This window comes from Nanorana parkeri, unplaced genomic scaffold (genome assembly GCF_000935625.1).
Source record: "Nanorana parkeri isolate BGI_ZX_2015 unplaced genomic scaffold, ASM93562v1 scaffold2565, whole genome shotgun sequence".
NCBI classification, from domain to species: Eukaryota; Metazoa; Chordata; class Amphibia; order Anura; family Dicroglossidae; genus Nanorana; species Nanorana parkeri.
This window is the reverse complement of record NW_017308833.1, coordinates 116,969-135,044: the sequence shown is the minus strand read 5'-3', so window position 1 is coordinate 135,044 and position 18,076 is coordinate 116,969. Positions and strand designations below refer to the sequence as shown.

General features: G+C 42.1%; 1 protein-coding gene across 1 annotated transcript in view; it reads left to right on the top strand.

Moving 5' to 3' along the window:
* Positions 1-10,527: 10,527 nt before the first annotated feature.
* Positions 10,528-18,076, top strand: part of LOC108801932 (lisH domain-containing protein ARMC9-like) — a 73,328-nt gene continuing 65,779 nt past the window's right edge. The window contains exon 1 of the mRNA XM_018573839.1: positions 10,528-10,577. The gene's annotated coding sequence lies outside the window, so the exon portion shown is untranslated. The remainder of the gene's footprint in view (positions 10,578-18,076) is intronic.

Sequence of the window (18,076 nt, the reverse complement as noted above, 5' to 3'; positions counted from 1 at the left end):
TCTCTCTCTCTCTCTCTCTCCCTCCTCGCTCTCTCTCTCTCCTTAAAAGATCGTATCATTGTTAATAGATTAGGGACACATTGCAAACAACAGCAAAGCCCAATTAAGCAACAAACTGCTATAATTAACCCTCCAATAATTTGTCTCGAACCACACATATCGGGTAACCACCCAAAAAGCCAGTCCCATCAATTACCAAAAACATCCAGTTTAATTCCTGACGCTGACTCAACTCAAACTTAGATATGTGATAGAAGTAGCATGATCAGTTAGATTAAAACAACACATACCCTCAAAATGTTCACCTCCATAGTTGTGTTTTAAGGAGTGTAATCTATAGCTACTCGATTTCTGGAATGCAAAACTATTTAACTCAATTAGACTAAAAGGTTACAAAAAGTTGTTCTTGTTAGAAGGAAAGATAAAATGGCCACTTATAAAAGCAAAACGGGTACATTATTCGGGACGGCTTATACTCGAGTATATACGGTAATATAATAATAATAAAAAAATTATGTGTGTGTGTGTGTGTTCTTTATGTTACACAACTCCCCCCTTTCGTTCCTTTATAAACACCCTATGTCCATAAGACATGAGTCCAAGGTACTTATATGTTGAAGAAACATATGTCATGTCTCCTCAACTGGGGCTGTCCTGATCTTCTTGTGCCAGCAGGAGTTCCGTTCCCTTGGAAAAGAGTCTCCTTAAAAGAGAACTATGGGGTAAGTGTTTTTCCCTGTAGTGCTCTTAAGGGTCACTGGAGGACATATACTAGCGTCCTCCCGTGACCCAAAGCTAAGTACAGTATGTCCAAGGTATATCCCACCGCACTGCTGACCGGAAACAAACCCAAAACTCGGTTGGGTGCCAATGCGACCGCAGATGCCTCCGCCAATAGTACAACATCTATAAATGGTCACTCGCACTCCAACTTGATGCAAAGTCAATACCAATACCTTTTATGTTTGCCTGAAGAAGGAGCCACTTGGTTCCAAAACGTTGCTATAAATATGACACTATCCCAGTCAATAAAAGGTATTGACTTTGCATCAAGTTGGAGTGCGAGCGACCATTTATCAATTTTGTACCAAAGCTAAGTATATCGCGAGCAATAGCTCGCGGTATACTGAGGCTGCCACAGCCGGGACTGCTTGTGAGCCGCTGATGACAGCTATTAATTTAAAGGGGACAGTCTGCTGAACAGTTCTACTATAAGCTGATGGTCGCTAAAGCGACCATCAGCTTATAGTAGAACTGTAAATGCCAGGTCCGTACGACGTACTGAGCTGGCCAGCTGGAAGCACTTTTGTAGCTCCGTACGACGTACGTCCTTGGCAGCGAAAGGGTTAAGCTTAAGTCCAAAGGGGGGTGTTCCTTCAGTAAGATGGGAGTGGAGTCATGTAGGTTCTTTAACTTGCATGCTCAAAATGACAGACATAGCATTTTTAACTGTGAAGCAAAGAAGTAAAATGAGCAACGATGCCACAAAGATTAAAGTCTATACCTTTTAAAACATCCAAAATTCCACTAAACAAAAATCTCCCAACGATCTCAATCCAGTTACATTGGCAGGGGAGCTAAGCATAAGGTTGACGACCACATATAAAGTATAATTCCTTTTATAAAGGACCCACTTCAACGAGAGGAAAGATTACATTTTGGCAACTTATATGATTTAATGGGAACATTAAAGAATCAGGCAAACTTGGGGAGCAAATGTGTGATGTACTACCTTCAGGCTAACTAGTTTAATCCTTTTCTCTCTAATATTATATAATAATGCACTTGGATTTGGGTTCCATTAAGACTAGAAAAACTAGAGGGAACTACTATCTTTGGGATCAGACATGTATGCGAGTATAAGTGTAAGCACATCCGACATCTACTAATATTATTACTTTTTGCATACAACTTTTCCATTTGGATAAAAAGGGTTGTTATTTCACTCCTTTCTAATTGACCATTTTACATTATGGGTGCGGCCTACTTTATTCCCACACTTTAATTTGTATATACATTCACATCCCTCATATACACAAATGATGGGCCCATATATACTGATATGCCTTGTATTGCCATAAAAGTCAGAAAAAGATTATTTGACCCTTCTCCAAGTTTCATTCCAATCAATTCAAATTTTGTTTACAATGGCTAGTAAGTATTGAACCAAACTTCCCTTTAAGCTTGACTGCTGTCTTGGTTGTCAGTAGAACTTAGGACGGGCCTTCTAATTTTCCTCCAAGGCTCTTTTGTCACTTTCCTCCCAGGTCTCTAGGCTTTAGACACTGAGTACCTGCAACAGATGAAGGGTCTGGGATGGAAGACTGTATTAGCCAAAGGCTGAGAACATGTTAATACACACACACCAAAACATACCAATAGGATCCACACTTGGGAACTAAATATAATCTATTTGGAACCTCTGAAAGGGGTACCTAGGCTTACAAGAGTGTCTCAAAGGGACTCTCAGGATCGTTCCGGGCACAGGTCAAGCAGGGCACACAGAATCGGGCAGCAAAGGTAGCAAACCCTGGGGCTATCCATAGATTACCTATACAGGTGGTTATTGCGTCTTTGGACAAGCGGCCCAGTCCATGCGATAGCTGCATCACCACGCAGCTTTCAAGAGACACCGTCAAGTCACGCAAATCCACAGGCCCTGCTTATTATGGGAGGCTCCTTCCTTCCTCCATAGTTCCTTTGCTTCTCAGGCACCTGGGTCCACAGACAGACTAAGGCTTCCTCGTCTAATGCGTCATAGGCTGTTCTGACAGGTTGGAGAGCAGCTTGCTCGCCGCCTCATCCACTGCTCTGCTCCTTTCTGCTTCTTTTGCACCTACTGTTGGCTGGGCCTTTACCTTCAAAATAGTCACAACAAGGGGCTAATGGAAGCTCTAAACAACCTTTCTATTAGTTTGTTTTTCCTGACCAGTCTCCCGGAACGTGTCAGAAAGTTTGCTGCCTTTCAGATAGGACAAAAATCATATGCAATCCCAAAGGTATATCTGCTGTCTGTATGGGCATTTCCTTTCTTTCCAGTTAACCACATACAAGCTGCTTCAACTGCACAAAGTTCAGCTTCCTGAGCTGAAATGTGTGCTGGTAAAGATTTCTGTATAATTATTTGTCCGTCTATTGTCACTATAAATCTCGTGTGTGGGATTTCATCAGAGGTATAATATTAGGATCCATCAACAAATAATTGTATACATCTTCTTCTAAAGGATACTCTCTCACTGGTGTAAAAGACTGTGATTCAACTTCCATTAACTATACAAAGCAATGTGCATGATAATCTATCAGTTGGAAAGTTTCACCATGAAAATGCAAACTTAAATACAGAATTTTCCTGTAGAAAGGTCCCATTCTGTCTCGGGCCACATTCCCCCCAATTTTATTTATAAAAAGAAAAATATCTGGAGTAGTCATAGTGCATCTCCTTTTTTTTTTTTTTTAAGCAAGTAATTTATAGTGCATCTCTTGATTGTTACATTTGGAGGAGTCTGGACAAACATTTCATTTTCAAGGGCAAAGGGACATACAAAACAGGTTTATATTTGTCGTCATGGAAGGACTCTCATAACATGTCATAATTTATTACAGACTAAAACATGGGGCAACCAGAGAGCGGATGCCTATACCTGCATATAAACTACTTCCTCCAATAAGGGAGATGTCTCCATCAAAGCAACCAAAAGGATTCCAAGTAGTAGCTTTAAACAAAGGAACTAAAAGACTGGAGGCATGTCTAGAATTACTACATCACATGTATCAAGAGCCCATAATTAATATGGTATTGCCCTACTGTATTTAATGTTTGCTCTCCTTTAAAAGAGATGCCACCTCCTGAAAGACCCATTGTCAGAAATTATCCAAAAATTATCATCTGTCAGGAGCTCTGCGGGAAATTCTCCTGGTATAAAACAGTTCTGGCTGTACCGGTGTGTACAAGGCAATCAAATGTGGCTGCCTCTCTGTCTCCTAGAAATACAGCACCCTGTTTTTCTACTTTCTTTCCTCAACTTACATTGTCTTGTCTGATTTTCAGGTACTCATCCACCCATCCAAAGGCTGCGCACAAACTCCCATGGACTGAGTATAGACCCCCTCGTTTTCTGGGAGTGGACTACTACATTCCTTTCTAATAAACCCGCAATCTCCCTGCTCACTTACTTAGACCTTTTTAAATGAACGTGCAATACCCAGAATAACTTTAACAATGTTCCATAATCATATCTTTCTAATGTATTTATGTGGAAATGGGTGCTTGTGTAAGATCCTCAGGCTCAACACCTGGGAGCTAAAGGGTGACACCTGTGGCAATGCTGGGATTTATTGTGCCACTGGCACAGTGGGAACTGCATCTAGAGTTGGCTACCACTAGTGTAGCACACAGGGAAGGGGGCAGTGATTACAATGCTCGCTGTCATTCAGGACGCTCTGAACTGCTTACCAGAATCATGCAATCACAAAATCACACAATTGTCTGCCAAAGGCAGCCACAGTTCTTAAAAATAACTCAGCTCTACTTGATACAACAAATTAAAAGAAGAAACAACTAACAATGCAGGATTTATACAACAAAGGTCCGAACATGGAAACTGGGTTAGCTTGCAGCTAGACACCCACAAAAGCTCGTGACACAGAGTTCTGTAAGCAAAAAGGCTCCTTTTTGTCTGTGTCCCGGGTCCCAATCGGGTGGGTTTGTTCAGCTGCGCAGTTTCCATGTTCACTCCTGGCTCAGGACTTTGCCAAGTTGCTTTTGACAGATTGTTGTATAAAAAGGTAGCTCCTCTTTTTATGAATGAAACAATTAACAGTCCTTTACCTGTATCTAACCAAACTTGTTACGCATAACTTGCGCAAATAAGAAGGTTAGTAAAAAATCTGGAAGGATATATCAATAAAGGGACAGTTCACCACTTCCATTTCAGGGGACCCGGGTCAACAGCTTGTGCCTAGCCTGGGTCTGAGGGCGTCATGTAAACCTCCACAACGCACTTCCAAAAACATTTAAATAATAAACTTAAACACCAACATTTAATAGACAGATTAGATAAAAAATAACAGACAAGCGAAGTGCATGCAACAAAAAAATTGAAGATTAGCAACACGATGGATAATGTAACCAATTAACTGTCAAAACAAGTTTCCTCTGTGCTACCGCAGCACAATAGAGCAAGCTCTGGTGGGACTCTAACCCACACTCTGCTGTGGGACTCTAACCCACAGCCTCTAGTGGGACTTGAACCCACACTTCTAGTGTATCTCCAGAGCAAGGTGAGAGCAAAAAAATAGAATAAAATCGCCACTCACTCTGGCTGTGGAGATCCCACTTCTGACACCAAGTTTGTTAGGGTTTAAGATTCTTTAGAGTTCCCTGGGATTTGAGCGTGCTGCCAGCGTCAAACAAGTACTTGGGAATAAAGAGTTGCACCAAATTGTGTATTCACGCTATATTCAAAGTTTATTGTAAAACAAGGAATATATATACAAAACTAAGAAATTGATGGCGGAGCATAAACCAATAAAAATCATGCACGTGTATATAAATTAATATATGCTACTATGGGTCATAAAACACAGGTGGTTGCAGAAAAGGAGATAAGAAGACAGTTTTAATGATACAAGAATGCCGCTGCGAACAAGTGAAAGCGGCTCAAGGCCAGTTTATTCAGAACCTTCTAAAAAGCACAGTTTTACTTGCTCAAAATGTTAACTATATACAAACCAGGAATACGAAAATAAGATTAAAGTGACATTAAAGTCAAAAAATGTTTTCCCTCCCCCCCATGTTAATGTTAGCACTTACCTTAAATGATGTCTCTTATTCCGATCTTCTTCTTTCCTCATGTTTTCATCTGTCCCTCCAGCGGAGCGGCGGCTCTCCAATTCAGCGCTGGCTGCTCTGTCCCTCCGATCCAGCGGTGTCTGCATGTGGGTGCACGCGTCCATAGACTTACCTTGCGTCTCTGCTCGTCTCCCGGACGAGAATCGGAACTGCGCATGCGCCCGCCCCAAGATCCTTTGCGGCCGTACGAGGAGTTCCTGATTCTCGGTGCGGGAGCGCGCAGCGATAACTAGGTACGTTTAAACCTAGGTAAAGCATTTTTTTTGTTTTTTAAACTTCTTGCCTTGCTAGCAGTAGATATAGGCAATAAAAACGGAGGGTTTAGAACCCCTTTAATTCTCCTATCAGGCGCAATTTAAAAGTTACAAATATTTATTTATTAAACAATAGTTTTATCTTTTAGATTTAGTCAGAAAAGTGGTTTTTGTGCGCACTGATACTAATTTTAGTGTGCTTTTATCAATTTAATTGTGTATTTTTATCGGTTTAATATTGATTTGATGAACATTTGCGCAATTATCACAGGACCTACAAAATTATTTGCACCATTTTTTTTTATTCTACTGGGCCTGTGCTTTCAAAAAAAGGCATAGTTTGGGGAGTCTTTTACAAATGCTAAAACAGCAGTTGAGAATTAAAAAAACAAAAGGGGGGGAAATTGCAAAATGGTGTGCCCAGCTGAAGTTAAAGGCGCTACGGCAGCGAAAGGGTTAAATCACTCTTGAGCTCTACAAAACAGCATCCAGACACCAAAGTTCACCTCAATCTACCACCTGAAGATTGTGCTTCTTTCTCTCTTGATCTCTCTCTCTCTTGCGGAACGGATGGGGGAGGGGGCGTGTACAGCTGGTTCTGCCTCTAGATAGGCAGAGCCAGGTTTCAATCAGGCACCTAGGTGGATCTCGACAGTAATGTCGGGATCCGTCCCGCCTGCGGCGGTCTCAGTATACCACGAGCTGTAGCTCGCGATATACTGAGCTTTGAGTCACGGGGAGGACGCTAGTTTGTGTCCTCCAGTAACACTTAGTAGAACTATGGGGAAAAACACTTACCCCATAGTTCTCCTTTAAATCATCTCTAAATTTGTGCTTACACTGTCCTTCCTTCTGTTAGGTGGCTACTTTTGGTCCCTGAGTGTGTTGTTGTAAAGTAGTCACCACTCCAAGCTCACTCCCATGATTGAATACAATCTCACATTTAGTTTACTAATTTGTATTAACATTACTGTCCATCACAGGAGCGAGCTTGAAGCAGTGGCTCCTTTACAACACACACACACGGACCATGGGGAACAAAAGTAGCCACCCTCCAGAAGGAAGGACAGTGTCAGCATGAATTCAGACGCTGCTTACAACGTTGGCCACACATCTCCTCCTCCTTCCTCTGGATCCCCCCGCCAGCCTCTGACCCCGCCCAGCCCTGGTGAGATGTCGCAGAGCTCTCCTAACACACCGCAGAGCCATGGTGAGACGCCGCACAGCCCTCCCAACAACATGCCCAGCCCTGGTCAGACGCTGCACAGTACTGGTGAGACCAGGCATGGCCCACCTAAAATCAGGACGACCACCCCAGTGAACCAGGGTATGTAGCTTCATATTAATATGTATTGCTGAGATGTGTAGTCCTCTATAGCTGATGGTATTCTGCTTTGCTGTATAATGCATTGCTGTGATTTGTAGTTCCCTATACCTGGTGCAATTCTGTATTGCTGGGATTTGTAGTTCCTCTAGAGCTTGCGGTCAGTGGCAGTACTTCCAGGGTTGCAGCTGTGTCTGGGCCTTGGCACTCCACCACTGCCCTAAAATCCATTAGTCTGTACTGTTTTAGACAAACTGTCACATGATGATAATAATAAAAAAAAAAAAAGCCATCTAGTTATGGTACCGGCAAGAAAAAGTATCAGTACTCGAACTCGGTCTGGAAAAAGTGGTGCATCCCTCCTTAGACATACAGTATATTATGTTTTCAGCTTTCTTGCTTGCTGAACGATTGTATTTTATAATAGTGATTTAATAGAAAAGTGATTTTCATATTTTTTTAAATCTATAAATGTGAAAATATTTTAGAAGTGTAAAATATTTACAGCCAAGGATTCAGATACCAGGAACGAGTTAGGCTTTTTTTTTTTTAACTTTACCAGTCCAAGATCTGATTTTTGTTGCCTTGCTATGTTGGTAGAACAAAGACACTGGTTTGTATCGCAATGCATAAATTAAGTAATTAAATTATGTTACATATCAAAGCTGGGGACAGACTGTACTCACATGATAGTGTGATTCATAGTCTGGACTGTCTAGATTGAGTTAATTGATACAATCTTAGTGATTTACGGTGTCCTTTACTGCACTACATTGTTTTAAATTTTTGCATCTTGTCATTTCAATCTTTATGAGCCGTTACAATTTAATATTGTTTATACATTCTGCACATGATTTTATAAGGTTGTTTTATTGCACATACATAACCTGAAAGTATGGTTTACAGAGATGACTTTGACCATTATGGGACTGTTGTGTGAAGATTGTGCTAACATTTCTATATGCCTATGACAACCAATCAGTTTCCTTGACTTATTTTTAAACCTTTATTGTAAACCTCGTTTAGACAAGTGGCAGGCTCCACCACCTCTGAGAAGGATCCACGATGGATCGCTTTTCACAGGGAGGTAGAGCAGTGGCTCTACTTGCCCATTATTTCAATTTTTTTTTTTGGGGGGGGGGGGGGATTTGATTGAACTACCGCACCATCGATTAGCATTCCACAGCTCCAAGCTTTAACAGCTGTACACACATGGTGTACAGATCTGGATCCATCATGTCTGCATCAGTGCTGATTCAGTAGATTCAGAATTTTCGTCACAGTTTTAGTCAATAAAAATGTTTTCAGTGACTAAAACTAGACTAAACTAAATAAAAACGAATTTATGGTGACTAAAACTATAGGAAAAATCTATTGACATTTTCATCAACTGACTAAAACTAGACTAAAATGTTAAGGAGAAAAGAATTGGGAAGAGGTTCAATCAGAATAAATCTCTTTGGACTTAAATCTGAGCCTGTTTTATTTGTTCAAACCTTAATACCATATCTAATAACTGGTTAATAGATGTTGACTGCAGGATTATATAGTGAGCTTGGAAATTCCTAAATAATGCATTACACTTTAACTTTTAAATCTACTGTAGATTTAGTCGACTAAAATCTTATTCTATGTAGTCGACTAAAAATAGAGAAAAAAAACTAAAACAAATCAGATTACTAAAATGTGACTAGACCGTACAAAGTCTGGGTGCGGCTGTCAAAATTCAAAGCTGCAGATAGCAGCATGTGAGGGTTGCACAGCTACTGTGTCTCCATAGAGTTACTTTATATGAGCTGCCCGCATGCTTCTTCCCGCAGCACTGGGCACATTAAAAACTGACCCTTCACACTCTACCAGATAACCATCCCTGTGTGAATAAGGCCTTATAGTCGGCATATGTTTTGTAGGAGCAGGTAGCTTCAATGCACATTTACCATATGTTTATTTGCATCATTGGTATTATCTACTTTACACCTGGAGTGACTCTGCTAAAGTAATAGTTCTCTCATAGGAGTGTATACAAGCCTATTTCAGCTTTCATTTAACGGCATTACATTAGCAGATATAATAGTTAATGAAATGTATTTATAGCAGCATACTTCCTTTCCCTGTGGCTGTTATGAAAAGTTATTAATTTTGTAAGTGTTAATCACTATAATTTTCTATATCCTTGCTGAGCGGTTTCCATAATTACAATATATTTCTTACATCTTCATTTAATAAAAACTGGAACTGGAGAATAATCTTTTAGCATAATCCAACCCGTTAAACATTTATATTTCAAATGACCTATTTTACAGGAACATGGGGGTATCCTTCTAGAGCACATGCTATTCATAGGCTAAAAATAATGTATTATCTGTTTAAGCACTGTTATTCCATTGCACTCTTCTAGCTATTTTTATACAATCTCTGTAAGTAGTTGGTCTTGCTAATGTGCTGTTTGAGAAAATGATTGCACAGATAACAATGGGTGCACAAACTGACTGAAAAGTCAGCAATTTTTTTTTATTTTAGCAAAATATAGATAGTCTTGCCAGATTTGGTGACATTTGGAGCGATGACTGGGCATATCTGATGTTGAGGGTTTGCATGAAACCGTTTTTTAATATGAGCTCTTAGAAGCTTTTCTGTATTTATGAACCAGGAAACAATCCAACCATCAAGAGATGCTTTGAATGCCTGAACCACAATAGTAATAAAACATATTGCCTATTTAACTTACAGGCATGGTCTTACTTGCATAAAAAAAAGCTGTTAAATTGTGAAAAAAAGTTGTCGGCCGTAAAACCCCAGGTTTCAAGGATTCACTAGATCCTGTACCTGCCCTATAAAATGTCAAAAGCATCATGGCATTGTAGACAATCTAACTGCTAGGTAGATATTTCGGCTTCGACTAGTTGTAATTACAGTAACTGTCATCAGCAGTTCTGTTTTTAGTAATTACCAATCTCATGTCCCTTATGTGAAAAATGTTCTAAATGATGTTCATTGACTGTCTCTCCTAGCCTTGTCATGTTGATGGACAGTAGGACACTCTGTTAGCACTTGTGTGTTTTTGTTTTACTCTGCTATTCTATACTCTGACTCTTTTTCATGTTTCGAGCAGGGATATAACTATGCGGCCCTGTGTCATGATGAGGATGTAAGTTGTAGCAATTCCTCTGCTTATTGCATCACCTTTGCCTGCTGCCACCTAACATGCACTGGGCAATGAAAATGGCATGAACTGTATCTGTGTATGCAACATAATTCATACTGTGTATGACTTATTTTTTGCTGTGACCAGTATTTCCATTATGTTGCTCATATATAAATATGTCTGTCTTCCAGCCAATACAGTTTGTAATTCAATGTTTTTGCATGCCTGCTGTGGATTGAATACAACAACCCATATACTTATTCCCTAATTTCTAGTTTGAAAACCTTTTATGAAGTGTACTTTCAATAAGGTGACCTTTCCTTAATATGGGCTCACTTGAAAGTGGGTGACATAAAACATAATCAACATTTTAATATTATTCCTATTTGTACTTTGTGGAGAACATTGAATGAATCGCATCACTGTCTGCTCCCAAAGGAGTTTTCAATCAAATATTCCTATTGATTTGTTATCCTGAGTGTTTGTTTCACTTCATAAATACTCTTTAGTAGTGCAAAATATGTCAAGTACAATATTCTTGCACAAGCGTAAAGTGTTATGCACTTTTTTCAAATAGGTTTAATATCACATAGCCTTACTTACAATTTGTCTTGTCTCTATTTTTTTCTTCCCACTGTTGTCCTTTTACTACAAGTCTCTTTTTTTTTCCCTGAGCATTACATCTTTTTTAGCACTGTTTTTTTGTAATTGTTGACTCCCTATAGAGCCACTAAAACATGCACACTCCCCCACTGGGGCTACACAACGTCGCGCAGGTGATCTGTGCCCAGACTGGCAGCAGAGAGTGACTAGAGAAGCAGGGCACATGAGATGCACCCACCACCTTGCCCATGTGTCTATGGCTGACTTTTTATCTGTCATTGAAGAACCATTATACAGTACAAATAAAACTGTTTTTAAAAGAAAAACATTGCTGTGCCAACAGTAAAAAATAATGGGCCATGTAGTCTTGCCTTCAGCACATTCTTGAGACTATGCGTGCCTGCTCCCCAACCAGAAGTTGCGGGGAGTGCTGCACCTGATGAACAGAGTGGGGGATGATTTAACAAATTAAAAAAAACAGTTTACAAGCGGGTTTGATAAGAGTAAATTACATCTAAAAAGAGAGGAAATGGATATACAGTAGTACCTTGGTTTACGAGCATAATTCGTTCCGGAAACATGCTTGTAATCCAAAGCGCTTGTATATCAAAGCGAATTTCCACATAGGGAATAATGGAAATTCAGATGATTCGTTCCACAACCCAAAAATATTCATATAAAATGATTACAATACTGTACTGTAATATAATACTGTACAAAATATAAAGAAAAATAAGCCAATTACCAGTACCTTCGTGGCTGGTTTGAGGGGGACAAGAGAGAGGAGAATTATTGTGTAGGACGACTTTCACTATCACTAATGGAATCACTGCTATCTCTTGACTCAATGGAATCTTTTTCATTTCGTGAAAACTTAACAAGGAATCTATCCAATGTTACATAGTTACATAGTGTTTGGGGTTGAATAAAGACATACGTCCATCAAGTCCAACCCATATAGGTCCACGCATCATCTTATTCTTAGGGATACTGGTATCCCTGGATATTACGGTCCCTCAAGAAATTGTCCAAACGTTTCTTGAACAAATCTACACTCTTGGCTGGAATCACTGCCGATGGCAGTGAGTTCCAGACCTTAACCGCTCTTACTGTAAAGAACCCTCTTTGCCCATTGTGCTGGAATTTTTTCTCCACCAACTTTAGGTGGTGGCCTCTTTGTAATGGAGTTAATCTCAAACAGTTTGTTGCCAATGTTGCTGTCACCATTATACATCTTGTACATGAAAATCATATCCCCCTTAATCTCCTTAATTCCAGCGTAAACATGTGACATTGCATTGTCGTTAAACAGACTGATCGCTCGCACTGCTACAGCCTTATTCGGTGGTGCTTTTCTACAAAAATTTGCTCTTATTGCAAGACATTGCTTGTATATCAAGGCAAAAATTTTCAGAAATGTTTGCTTGTCTTGCAAAACACTCTCAAACCAAGTTACTTGTAAATCAAGGTATTACTGTACATGAAATCATTATTTACTACTTGAGGGTTTAATACTATTTTAAAGCATATTACAATGCATATAACAATCTGATTATACAATCTCTGTGCCATCTTTTAGATTTACCAAAAGTATTAAATGTGACCTTAAGCTCAAATTCTGTTTGTATCCAGCCAGGTAGACCCTTGCACCACATAGTTGCTGGTAGATTTAAAGGAAGTTGCACAAACAGAATGCAACCTGGTAAATTTTATAATGATTCAGTTAACTGGTCAGAGTGGTTAACCTATATTTTCATGAAAGAGAGGACTACATTTAAGTGTTTGCAATAAAGATGTACGAAACTGACTGTGGGACCAGATGGTATCCCATGTAAAGCTGTCTACACATGTCACAATGTGTACAATTTCCTTTTAGATTTACCAACAAATATATATTAACTACTTTATTTACTATAGATTTACCTACAACTTAATCAGTCTGTTCAGTTGCTATTCTGATAGTACACCCTCACTTTACATAGTTTTTGTCAATCTTAAAGTGGAAGTCTTCTATTTAAAAATGGCTGGCAGGCAGTGGTTTTTTTATGACAAAAAAAGCTTCTACCTGCCTGTTAGCAATGCACAGCTCAGTCCACAGGCTCGGCAAGGCTCACCTTTGCATGCATGGGAGTTGCATGCGACCTGGCCAACTAAAAGGCCGAACACACTGAACCTGGAGGAAGATCGGGTGAAGATAAAAGTGACCAATATACTTCCACTTAAAATCTAACTGGTGTGTGCCCCTCTTTACAGATCAGGTTATACCTGCACTAGACGTACAGTAACCTGACAGATAGCGATGAAACTTTGTTAATGCAGGGAACATTAGATGTAGTGTTTTACAATATACAATTTAGAGGGGCAGATAACTGGATTGTTTTATCCAGTTTATCTGCACCAACATTGATTGGCGGGTTATTCGGATTTCCATAATGTTTGAAGACTCTTGGTACAATGGGTTGAAATGAAACAGCTTATGGACATTTGGGGTGGGTTCAAGAGCTATCAAATTGCTGGTGTGGTAGTGTGGGTTATTTGAGAGAAGCAAATGCTACTCATCTGTGTGCTTAAAGCTAAACTACTTCATACAGTAAAAACTCCATTTGAGTTGGTTCTGTATTAATTACAAAAATAATTACACATTTTAATGTAACTTGTATAAACATCTGGATCTCATGATATTGACCTATTGTAATGCGTTGTACAGCAGCACTCAGCCTGGAATAGGGAGGGCCAGCAGAAGGAGCCAATCAACCTCTGCAACATATGCTGACAGAAGAAAGGAGAGATAACCTCATCAGTCTGCTTTTATCCCTTCATTGTTTCAGTCACAGGCAGGGGATAGGAAGGCATCCTTGATGTACTACATTATCTGCAATAAAGAAACCCTTTAGGTAGCCAACCTGGTTGTGCTGACAGGGCTGTTTAAAAACAGCTCCCATATTTCAGCTGTCTATTTAGCTGCCTAGAGTCCAGCTTTAAGAATAATGTATTCCTTAATTCCTCCACCCCACTTATCTTTCCCTGATTATACTTCTTTGGCTTCTCCTTAACATATTGAAACAATAAGCATATTTTTTTTCATCAGATAATCTTTGATCTCAAATCGTGAATGCTGCAACATTTGTCTGTGACCCAGATGATACCAAAGCTTGATACTGTATATCTGCATCTGTTCTTTATTGATAACGAAAGAGAGGCGCGTGTGTTTTCAGCTCCAAACTGAACTCCAACGTTTTCAAGTTTGACAGATTTTTCATTGGCTTTCTTTGATCATAGACTTTTTTTAAATCTTTACCAAAATATTTTATTGTTGACTTGAATGTTAATATTCAGAGCTGCAAATTTGCAGTTGGCTGATGAAACACCAAGGCTGGGTTCACACCTAGGCGTTTTTCCGCGCTTTCGTACTCGCAGAAAAACGCTCAAACAGTGAAATGCCATTATTTTCAATGTGCATGGTTCCCATCTGGGCGGTTTTCCACGAGTACGAACGTGCGGGAAACCGCCTACGCCCAAAGAAGTACATGTACTTGTTTTGGTCGGGCGGTTCCATTGGGATACAGCCAAGTATCCCTCGGAAACGCGCGTTTTTCGAGCGTTTTTTTTACCGCTAATCGCGGTAAAAAAACGCATGAAAAACATGCATATTCAATACGTCTAGGTGTGAACCCAGCCTAACTGTTGCAGGCAACAGTATGTGGCAATAAGAATTTCAACTGGCACACCTTGATCATGAAGCTATTTAATTACATAAAGACTATCGCAATACTATGTTGTGGTGGTGAAGATTCCTTATGATTGTATGAATTGTATGAAGGCCCCATCCACCAAATTACTACAGCACTCTTACATGGACTGTGGGCAAGCCTGTAAAGTGTGCATTTGGTAGGGATGCACAGATACAGGTTTTTTGGTATCGAGTACGAGTACCGATTTATTTTTTTTGGTACTTGCCAATACCGACACTGGAAGTCGCATTAAGGAAGCCGGGCGGCGTGTAATGAGTCGCCGCACTGATTCCTGATTAGCCAGGAAGCCATCTCCATGCTACCATGTCACCAGGTGTCACCTTTTTGGCCAATCAGGTAGCTAGGGGGTGCGTTTAATGACTCGCCGCCTTGCTTCCTGATTGGCCAACTTCCCGACCAATCCACCCCGCTTCCTGATGGGTGACGAGGAAGCATGGAGCCGGCTTTCTGGCCAATCAGGAAGCCGGGCGGTGAGTCATTACCCGCCCTCCGGCTTCCTGATTGGCCGGGAAGCCTGCTCAATGCTCCCTCTTCACCAGGGAATACAGAGCAGGCTTTCCGGTCAATCAGGAAGCTGGGCAGCGTGTAATGACTGGCCGTCTGGCTTCCTGATACCGGAAGTGCCGGTATTGGGATAGACATCGGGAGCATTTGGGCGAGTACGAGTACTCTCCTAATTACTCTGTATCAGCACTGATACTAGTATTTTTTTTTTTTTAAATAAATTCTTTATTTCAAGGTTTTCAAGTTATACAGACAGTTGGAGAACGTGGCATTGTTGTGTTTGATGGAACTCGTGAGATCCTCCATGAGGTAAGTATCGTGGATGCGGTCTAGGACCTGTCTGACCTGGGGAGGTTTGGGTTTCTTCCAGAAGGCCGGGATGCAGGTAGGCACGCATCGGAATGGTGTAGGCACGCATCGGAATGGTGTTGTGGTGCAGGAGGAAGAAGGCAGGGTCCAGGGGGATCGTGGCATCTGTGAATTTCTGGGTCAGAGCGTGTACCCCGTCCCAAAACTGTTGGAGCGCCGGGCAGGTTTGGAGCTCCGGGCAGGACCAAAAAATGTGAAGCATGCCCGCAGAGGGTTGTTGACATCTCCAGCACAGGTCCGGTGTGTCCGGGAACAATGCATGGAGTGCTTGTGGTGTGCGGTACCATCTGGTTACTATCTTGTAACCAGACTCCTGGTACCTGTTACTGATAGAGGAACGGTATGAGAGAGCAAGCAATTTGGTCGCAGCTTCCGGGGTAAACGTAATCTGAAGGTCTTCCTCCCATCTCGACAGAAACCATAGAGGGAGGGGTTCCAATAGTTGGAGCAACTGTTGGTAACAGAATGAGAGCGTGTGGCGAGGAGTGCCCGATTGGGTGCAAACTTGTTCGTAGGGAGTGAGCGCTCTACTGATGTGGTGTGTTGGAGGGATGGTGCGTAAGAAGTGAGTGAGGCGCATGGAGGACCAGAAATCAAGTGGGCCATACGTTTGGTGAGTGCGAAGGTCCTCCGCTGAGGGCCACTGCTGGGTTGTCAAAAGATGATGTGCGTTGAGGATCCCCCTCTCTCTCAGGGGGCGGTAAGATTGGGCACCCATGCCCGGGGGAAAGGAAGGGTTATCCAGGATGGGTAGAAGGGGAGAAGGGGAGGAGGAGATGAGACCCTTGTCAAAAGTTTGTCGTGCTAGTTTCAATGTCGGGCCTATAGTGGGATGGTCTCGCAGTCTGGGTGGGAGAGGAAACGAGCTCCACGGGAGATTGGCCAGTGGGGCTTCCGCAAAGGACTGTTCCATAGGAACCCATTGTTTGGAAGTTGCGTGGCAGCACCAGTCAATTATCCGTGTCAGATGTGTTGCAACATAGTACAGTCGCACATCCGGCAGGGACATCCCTCCCGACTGTTTGGGTCTCCGGAGAATGTCATAGCTCAGTCTGGGCGGCTTTGACCTCCAGACAAAGTCCGTGAAGAGTGAGCGGATGTTGCGGAAGAAGGACGTAGGGATGTGAATTGGTAGAGCTTGAAGTGGGTATAGCAGGCGCGGGAGGATGGACTGTTTTAGGATGTTGCAACGGCCCATCCACGAAAAAGTGTTTTTGGTGCAGGATTCTAGGTCAGACCGGATACGCGACAGTAACGGTGGGAAGTTTAGAGCAAAGGTAAGTGAGGGGTCTTTGGGGAGGAGAATGCCGAGGTATTTAATGGCGGTGGGTAGGACTCTAAGTAGAGCTGGTCCTACCAGGGAGACCTGGAGAGCTTCAGATTTGTGAGAGTTAACCCGAAAATTCGTAAGGGCGCCGTATGATTTCAGTTCGTGGAGAAGGACAGGAATGGAGACATCTGGGGAGGTGAGAAAGAAGAGGAGATCGTCCGCAAAGGCAGCTATCTTGTGAGATTCTGAGCCGATCGTTAATCCTCGGATGTCCGGGTTGGCCCGAATCGTGCGGAGCAAGGGCTCGAGTGAGATCACAAATAGGAGGGGGGATAGGGGGCATCCCTGTCGGGTTCCGTTAGTTATGGGGAAGGTGGGCGATAGGACTCCGTTAACCCTCACCTGGGCTGATGGGGAGGAGTAAAGTGCATCAATCCAGGATCTCATGCAAGGGCCCACCCCAGCCACCCTCAACGCACTTCGGAGGAATCTCCAGTCCACCCGGTCGAACTCCTTCTCCGCATCTGTGGACAGTAGTATGCATGGAGTGGCGCTCGATCGGGCGGAGTGGAGCACCCCCAGCGCCCTGGTGGTGTTGTCCCTCGCCTCCCTGGAGGGGATGAAGCCAGTCTGGTCTGGGTGTATAAGATCGCCCAGGTGGGGCACCAAACGGAGATAGAGGATTTTGGCGAAAAGTTTAGTGTCCACATTGAGCAGGGAGATTGGTCGGTAACTGGGGCATAGCGAGGGGTCCTTGCCCTCCTTGGGTATGACTGTTACATGGGCTTTAAGGGATTCGGGGGGGGGATACGGGCGTCCAGGATTGAGTTAAGGGCCTGAAGGAAAGGAGCTGATAGGATTGGTAGGTAGTGCTTATAGTACGACAGGGAATACCCATCTGGGCCTGGGGCTTTACCGGTTTGAGTAAGTTTGATGGCTAAGTCCAGCTCAGCTGCCGTAATGGGTGATTCCATCAGTGAGCTGGCATCCGGGGAAAGGGAGGG